Consider the following 9,509-nt stretch of genomic DNA (forward strand, 5'->3'; position numbering starts at 1 on the left):
CAGGCTCAGTCGTTGTGGCTCACGGGCCCAGTTGCTCTGCGGCATGTGGGATCTTCCCAGAACAGGGCTCGAACCCATGTCCTCTGCATTGGCAGGCAGATTCTCAACCACTGTGCCACCAGGGAAGCCCTATGGGTCACATTTTAAACTCAGTTTTTTAGCCAAGCCTAACTCCATGATTCAGAACAAGATGTGTACGCAGGTGGCAATGGGACCTGTCTGCTCCACCCTTTCCTAAGTCCAGTTCTAGCCAACGGAACTATTAAGATCCTTCCATCGCTCCAAAGGAAACCATGGTTCAGAGGAACATACACGAACCAAGAAGTCAGAGAGCAGCAAGAAGGAGCTACAAAAAGCAGCCCTGCATCCTTGGCTTCGCTGCTGTTTTTTATTCTAATTACTTGTTTCCAAATGTAACTAACCTCTGTCATTTTCCCTGGGATGCAGTTGTGCTTCTGGTTCACTGTCTTGGTTGGGGTGGGCTGGGGGGCACAGTGTGAGGCTTCTGCTTGAACCTTTGTATCACGATTGCCCTTAGCTCCACAGATGGGGTTCTGCCGGCTGGGAGGTATACGCGTCCTAAGTACCCGGGGGCCGGCTAACTGACCTATGGGCTCAGTGATTCCCTGGTGAATGAATCTGGGCCAGGCCCACGTGCTCCGTGTATCCCCACTGTGACCACGGTGCTTTTGGGGTCCCTGGAATCAGTGACAGCTCAGATCCCGTATCCAACAGACCTCAAAGTTCGAGGTTTTCTTCTCTCCAGTGTACAGTGACTACAGGACAGGGCTCTGTGTCCCTTTGGGGAAAGATTAGGGGAATTAGTACCACCTTAAAGACTTAAAGGATACGGGGTGGCGTCCCCAGTTCATCTCCACTTAACACACCGTATTGGAAAGAACAGACGGCCACTGTGTTTTCAGACCCTATGTCATTCTTCTTTGGTTCCTCTTCCGCCACACAGGTGTCCTCAGTTTCTAAAGAACACCCCTCCACGTAACCTTTACAATGTGCAGTTCCTGCTGCCTGGAATAGCTTCCCTCATCTCCAAGTCTTTCCATGGTACCTTCTTAGTGAGGCATCCCTGATCACCCTATCTAAAACTGTAACCCACCCATCGTGTCCTATCCTCTTTCCAGGCTTAATTTTTCTCCATAGCACTTAGCACCACCTGAAAGTTTATTGTATTTATTAATTGATTCTGTTGCCAGTCTCCCCTACTAGAATGGATGCTCCAAATGAGGACAGGGCTGAGATATCGTGCTGTTGACGGCTGGGTCTCTGGTACCTAGGAAAGAGCCCAGCATAGGGCAGGTACCCCTTAAATATTTGTTAAATAAATGACTGAATGGATGAGTGATGTTGGCTTAACCCCCCTCCACCCCCAGGCGACCCAGCCTTTTCTGAATGCTTCCTGTCTCACTTCCTATTAGAGTCCCACCTCCACTGCCCACAACATGCCTTGACCATTTCTCTTAGGTCCTGCAGGCCAAGCAATGTAATTGGAAACAGGAGTGTTTCATGCAGGTTCTATTTTTGTTTTGTCTTGAACTGGAGTGACCTCCAAAGAATCTTAATTTTTCATACTGACCAGGGTAAAAGCCGAATGATTCTTGTTTTTTTTTGCGGTACACAGGCCTCTCATTGCTGTGGCCTCTCCTGTTGCGGAGCACAGGCTCCGGACGCGCAGGCTCAGTGACCATGGCTCTCAACCACTGCGCCACCAGGGAAGCCCCGAATGATTCTTTTAATATCCCAATGAAATTATTTTGTTAGAGATTTGCTTAATGTTTCCACATCTATTTTCTTGGGTGAAACTGGTTTATAGATCTCCTTCTTTTGTGTTATCCTCTACCTTGGATGGGATTTGATGTTCATCGTTACGTTATTTTACCAACTATTAAATTGACTTTCTCTCCCCCTTCCCTCATCCCACCAACCCAGGAACTATGTCATGGCACAGGAATTACTGGAGGTTTGAAAGAACTCGCTCATGAAACTCTCCAGGCCCAGAGTCATTTTTGCAGGTAACTATGAATAATTTCTAGTCCTCTATGCACATTAGTCTATTTGGGTATTACAGATTTTATTATAGTAATTTTGATCACTTAATATTTTCTGCAAAAATCATACACTTCTCCCATCTTTTTCAGTTGAGCTCTGTAAGAGTATGTGTTAACAATTTTAAAATTTCCTGTATCTGTTTTTATACCCTGCATTTCATATCTAAGTTTAGTTCAGATATTCTTTTCTTCTAGATTAACTACTAGAAGTTTGTTTTATACTGTTGTTTTTCAGAGACCCATTTCTTTGATGTTTTACTCTTACTATATGTCTCTCCTAATTCATTAATGTCTCCTTTTTAATTTGTCATTTCTTTATTCTATTTTCCTTAAGAACACCTTATTCTCTTTTTCTAACTTCTTTAAATGAATCTTTAACTTCCTTTATTTTCACTTATAAATAAAAAAAGCATTTAAGGCTATGAATATAGTATTAAAAACACCCTATAATTTTTTATATGTAGTGTTACTTCCTAAAAGTCATGTAATAAAGAACTTGTCTGGTCTTTGTCCTGGGTTCCTGGGATGGAGCCTCTAAACCGTTGGAAATTCCCGAGGGATGTCTGAGTCTTTGTTATCCGTAATGCACACCGGACTATACCTGAGTTTATACCAAGGAGGTGACTCAGGTGGGAGCTGCTCTTGCTGGAAAGACCAACCATGTGATTAGAGGATTTCAGCTTTGAGCCACGAGGTATCAGCCAGCCCAACCTCCTGACCTCCAGGTAGGGAAGGGGGAATAGAGACTGAGTTCAATCACGTGAGCAATGCAATCAATCATGCTAGGTAATGAAACCCCAATAAAAACTCTGAATGCTGAGGCTTGGGTGAGCCTCCTGGTGGCTGTGCCGGGACGGTGGTGCATCCTGGCTCCACAGGGAGAGGGCGCCAAAGCTCTGTGTTGGGACCTCACCCTCTGTGTCTCTTCACTGACTGGTCTTGATTTGTATCGTTTAGAGTAAAACTGTAATAATAAGCGTAGCACTTTCCTGAGTTCTGTGAGTCATTCTAGTGAATTACTGAAGCTGAGGGGGTCGTAAGAGCACCGCTGGATTGTAGCCAGTTGGTCAGAAGTGGCCTAGGGACCCTCAAAATGTGCCTGGCATCTGACACGAGGGCAGTCTTGCTGGGGATCATGCCCCAAACCTGTGGAGAGGGTGCAACTCTGGAAGGTTTGTGTCAGAACGGCACTGCAGCACTGCAGTCTATATGTTATTTAATATTTTATTTTTTAATACAAGTATATAATTCAATCTCTTTGCTATAGTCATTTGACATTCCTTCTAGATCTTAAGATATAATTCAAAACAATTATGGGGTGTTTTGTTTTTTGCTTGCGGTTGCTGTGAACAAAGAGAAGCAGAGGTGCTCCAATCCACCCATACATAATCCAGTGATCACTTCATCAGTCATAACTCTCTGTAGTTATTCAAACAAGTCACGGTTTCAACTTCTTTCTGACTATATCTCCTTTGTTTTTTACACTGTGTGTATGTGTGCTGATTTGATGGTAGGCATGAGGTTCCTGGATGTGAGGTTAATCTATAAGGTTGTTAATTCAATAAAAAATGATTGAGGTTCTCTCCTGTGGCCAAAGAAAGACATGCCTGGAGAGCAGATGAAAACCATTTTCTATTAAATGGCTATTATTCCTCTCCATGCATTACTCGGTGCTTCAGTGTGGAGAACGCTCACACAGTACTTGGTTGGAGTGAGTGGCAGAGGCCTCCGGAAAGCAGGGTAGACTAGTGCAGCAATCGATGCTTCTGTTTTTTAGGAAAGGTCCTTCTTAAAAGAAAATACAGTCAGTGGAAATGTAATGATGTGGCAAACACACCTGAAATTAGGCAAATCACCTTGAGAAAGAGTGCTCCAAAGGTAGGCAATGAATGGGGTGAAGAATCCTGTCTGATTAGTCATTATTTTCTGAATGGGTCTTTCCCACCCTCTTAGTCTGGGAGATTATATCTGAGATGCTATGAGAACCCAGGAGCCTGAATCATAGTCGCTGACAATTAGAGCAACTTCAATTTCTTTAAGCTGTGAGAGGTGCAAAGAAAAAGAAAAGGAGCAGAGACAAGCAGAGTGGGCCCTCTGAAACAGAAAAACAAAAATGGAAATCAACATCTAATATCAAGGAAAAATGGCCACCATATAAATATACAACTATTCTTCCTGGAATTCTTTCTTTTCTAGAATAAATACAATTCCTCAAACTGTTATACAGGGATTAAAAAATAAAATATTAGAGCCCAACTGACAGGCTAATGAAACTGGCACCAGGGATTCATTTTTTAACCCACACCATAACATCCAGCAAATGGAATCTGTGGTCCTTAATAATGATTTATATTTTTTATAATATGATAATAACCAGCTATTAATGGTGATTTACATTTTTGCAACAGGATCTCAACTGCCTGTAATATAATGAATATATTTTAAAACCCACAAAAGTTTAGGAGCCAGAATATAGCACATAAGTTGTATTCATAGCTAGTATCCAGCACAAAATATCTTGATTCATCACATACCACAAGAGGAGTTAAAAGGCCTTTGGCTGGAACCTCCTTCTTCCAGTAATTCACCAAAATTATAGGCATAAGAGAAAGAGAAGAGGAACCTGTTATATGTTCTCTAGGCCTTTAGAAAGCCTGGAGTTGTTACTTTGGCCACGTACATGTGAATTTGCCAGAAAGGTGATGCTGCAGATGTCGAGGGAAGGTCACGGTTAAAAACGCATGCCCCACCACTGCTCCCATCGGCATGCCTTCGGTGTCGTTGAAAACCAACAGGGGCAAGATTTTTGCCGAGAGAATCAATGTACATTCTGAGCACATTAAGCACTCCCAGACCTGAGACAGCTTTTCCGAAACACGTGAAGGAGAATGACCAGAAAAAGAAGGAAGATAGAGACAAAGGCACCTGCATTCAGCTGAAGCCCAGCCTGCTCCACCCAGAGAAGCCCACTTTATGAGAACCAGCAGAAAGGCGTCTGAGCTGCTGGAACCTATTCCCTAGGAATTTATGAGAAAAACATTTAAAAAGGCTATTAGGTATCAAGGAAATCACAATATAAATTCCTCTGTTAAAGACCACCTGTTACATATTTCTATGTTCTATAAGGCCAGTATATACATCTGAAATGTGAAATGCTTCAAATACAAAGCACGGATGACTGTGCTTCTGCAGAAAACAACCAGAAAACTGAACATAATACACACAGCAACTACCTGAAAGTACTGGAGAGTAAAAAGAAGCAAATGACCTCCAGTGAAGAATGCAAGCTCTGCTTGAAGAAGGCGCAAGGGAGCCACAGCAGCTGGTCTCATCTGCCCAGATTTTAGCCTGGGGCTAAGAGAAGCCTGTGGTGCACTCAGGGGTGGTGGCGGGGTCAGGGTGGGAGGTGTCATGGCAATACTAGAAAATATGTTGATAGTATATCGTATAAATATGACAATGAAAATACACATATCAAAATTTGTGAGACGTAGGCAAAATAGGGTATACAGGAAAATTTAGAATTTTAAATGCCTATGTGGGAAAAGAAAAAAAGGTCTAAAACTCAATGATCTAAGCTTCTACTTTAAGAAACTACAAAAAGAATAAATTATACCCAAAGCAAACAAAAGGAAGAATAAAGAGTAGAAATCAATAAAACTGAAAACAGAAAATTACAGAGAAAATCAGTAAACCCCAAACCTACCCTTTGAAATAAATCCAAGAGAACTAAAAAACTTCTAGCTAGAGTGATCAAGAAAATGGAAGACACAAATTCCCAGTATTAGGAATGAAAGAAGGAGCCTCACCACATGCCCTTCAGACACTAAAAGGATAATAAGAGACTATTATGAACAATCTAATGCCTACAAATGTGACAATCTAGATGAAATAAACACACTCCTTAAAAGCAACAATTTACCAAAACTGGCCTAAGAAAACTTGACAGACCTATATAAATTAAGGAACTTGAATCCACAATTAAGAACCTCCCCACGTAGAAAACTTCAGATCCAGATGGCTTCACTGGTAAATTCCATCAAACATTTAAGGAAGAAATAATACCAGTCTGAAAAAAACTTTTTCAGAAAATAGAAGAGGGAGCATTTCCCAGCTCATTTTATGATGCTAACATTACCTTGATTACAAAATCAAAGACATCACAAGGGAAATGCGGAGCAATATCACTCATGAACAGAGATGCAAAAATTCTCAAGAAAATATTAGAAAATAAAACCCAACAGGATTCAAAAAGGATACTACTATACATCATGTTCCAGTAAGGTTCATCTCAGAACGCAAGGTTGGTTTAACATTAGAAAATCAACCAATGTAATTCACCACATTAATAAAATATAGGAGAACCACATAATTATTTCAATAGATGCAGAAAAAAATCTGATAAAAATCAACACTCATGATAAAATCTCTCAGCAACTAGGAATAGGAGTCTTCCTCATCTGATTAATGTCATCTATGAAAAATCTACAGCTAACATTATATTCAATGGTGAAAGATTTCATGTTTTCTGTCTAAAATTAGAAACAAGGCAAAGCAAAAATACCCACTCTCACTATGTTGATTTAACTTTGTACTGTAAGGCCCAGGTAGTGAATAAAGCAGGAAAAAGAAATAAAAGGCAGATTGGAAAGGACGAAGTAAAACTGTCTTATTTGTTGACAATATGATTGTGAATGCAGAAAACTCTAGGGAATTCTGAGAAAAGCTAAGAAAGTCAATTTAGCAAGGTTGCAGTATACAAGGTCAAAATACAAAAGCTAATTGTATTTCTATATAACACCAAGAAACAATTTAAACAACTCAATTTATAATAGCATTGAGAAAATTAAAATACTTTGGGATAAATTTAACAAAATAAGAATCACACACTTAAAGCTAAAAAATATTTAAAGAAAAATTAAAGAAGACTTAAATAAATGGAGGGATGTACCAGGCTCATGGATTGGGGGACCAAACATTATTATGATGTCAGTCTCCCCTAACTGATCTAATATAATTCAAGATAATTTAAAAATTTATATGGAAATGCAAAAGAACCAGCATAGCCAAAACAATTTTGAAGAACAAAGCTGGAAACCCATATTGATCTGATTTTACGACTTGCTATAAAGCAATTATTAATCAACATAATGCCATAAGGATAGACATATCAATGGAACAGAGGGTCCAGAAATAGACCCACACTTATATGGTAAATTAATTTTTGTAAAAATGTCAAGGACGTTCAAGAAAGTCTTCAACAAATGGTGCTGGGGCAACTGGCCATCTGTAGGGGAAAAAAAGAGGAAGTGTTGACAAGGATGTGGAGCAACTGGATGTTCATTTGTTGCTGTTGGGAATACAAAATAGAACAGCCACTTTGGAAAACATACACAGTACCCTATGAAGTTAAATATATATTTCACTCCCAGAGAAATCAAAACGTAAGTCTACACAACAGTGTGTATGTAAATGTTCATAGCAGCACTATTTGTAACAGCCAAAAGTGGAAGCAACCCAAATGTCTGTTAGTTGGTGAATAGATAAATTGTTTACCCATGGATAGACTATGGTATACTGCTCAGCAACAAAAAGGAACAAATCACAATATAACATGGATGAATCTTAAAACTGTTAGGCCAAGTGAAACGCTTCAAATACAAATGGCTGCATGCTATATATTTCCATTTATATAGAAGGTTAGACAAGGCAATGCTCTAGTGACAGAAATACCAGTAGTTGGCTGGGGTCAGGGTGGGGGAGGGATTAATTAATTTTAGGGTAAGGGAATTGTTCTGTATCTTGATTGTGGTAGAGGTTACATGATTGTTTGAAATTATTAACATTCAGCAAATTTTTCACTTAAAGTAACTGTATGTAAATAATTTAAAATATAGGAGTTCTTGATTCTGATTGTGGGTCACAGACATTATAATAATGAAAGAAGGACTGGCCGTGTTGTCTAGAGACCTGTGTTGTAGGCTTGACTTGGCTTCTTAAGCATTATCTGATTTGGAATAATTCACTCAACCTTCCTGAGCTTCCACTCCAAATACAAAATAGCAAAAAAACACACTGTCTTTGTCTTCCTCACAGGGACATTTGTGAGGGCAAAGTTAAAAGCCTTCGGACACTAAAACTGTGAGCTATTATCCAGGAGCAATGGATAGCTAGCAGCATACCAGCACTCCCATCCGGGACAACGAGAGCTAGGCAAAATACAGAAATTATTTGTTAATTTATAAATATGTGTTACATTTATTAATTTATAAATTATTAAGTAATTACAAATTATTATCTCTGTAGACACCAGAAAGGTTCTGAGGTAACAAGAAATAAAGGGGCTAAGATTCCGGTACTAGTTTTCTATGGCTGCTGTGAACAACCAAGCACAAACTGGGTGGCTTAAGACAACACATTTAGTACCTTGCGGTTACATGGGAGTCTGAAGAGTCTCACTGGGATAAAGAAGATGTCGGCAGGGCTGTGTTCCTTTCTGAGGCTCTAGGGGAGAATCCATTTTCTTGTCTTTTCCAGCTCCTAGAAGCTATTCACATTCTTGGGCTCATGGTCCTACCTACTTCCATCTTCAAAGCCAGCAATGTGGCATCTCTCCGACCCTTCTTCCATCATCACATCTCTCCCTGACCCCAGCCAGGAAAGGTTTACTTCTAAAGACTCATGTGATTAGAATGGACCCATCCAGAGAATCCAGGATAATCTATCTCCCTGTATCAAGGTCTTTAATTGAGTCACATCTGCAAAGACCCTTTTACCATGAAAGTAATGTATTTACAGGTCTGGGGATTAGGATATGGACATCTCTGGGGAGCCGTTATTCTGCCTGCCACAACTCCAGAGAGGGAAGAACCCCACAGAGCTCCTTTTATCCTGGGATCATTTGCCAGTTCTAAACTCTGCCAAGAGCCTGAGAATTTAGGCTTTGTACCCACAAAGGGCATCTACTAGGGGACACAGAAATGAGCAGAGCATTTATAACAGAGACTTGGGGACCCTAAGTAAATGGCTAGTTTTCATCTTAGCACATTAGATGAAATGGGATCTGTGTAGGTCAGGGTGCTAAAACCCTAAGTGGAAAGCCTCTGAAACGCAGAGCACTGCTTTTCATCAGTTTTGTGAGCAGAGATTAAAAGTTCAAACTGTTTCAGGAGGAAAGGCCTCATAGAATTTTCTTTTTGCCTGTTGAAGACGGAGAACTTTAACAGAGAACTGGAATCCATAAAAAAGAATCAAATGGTTATTTTAGGACTACAAAAGCACAACACTTAAAATTAAGAATGCATAAGATGTGTTTAACAGCAGACTAGACAAGCAAAAGGATAAGGCTAGTAAATTAGAGAAGAGGTTGACAGAAAATATCCACATAGAAATACAGATATTTAAAAGAACGGGAAGATACAGAAAAGAGCCTTAGAGATATGTGGG

Source organism: Neophocaena asiaeorientalis, unplaced genomic scaffold, assembly GCF_003031525.2.
Source record: "Neophocaena asiaeorientalis asiaeorientalis breed wild unplaced genomic scaffold, Neophocaena_asiaeorientalis_V1.1 scaffold217, whole genome shotgun sequence".
Lineage (NCBI taxonomy): Eukaryota > Metazoa > Chordata > Mammalia > Artiodactyla > Phocoenidae > Neophocaena > Neophocaena asiaeorientalis.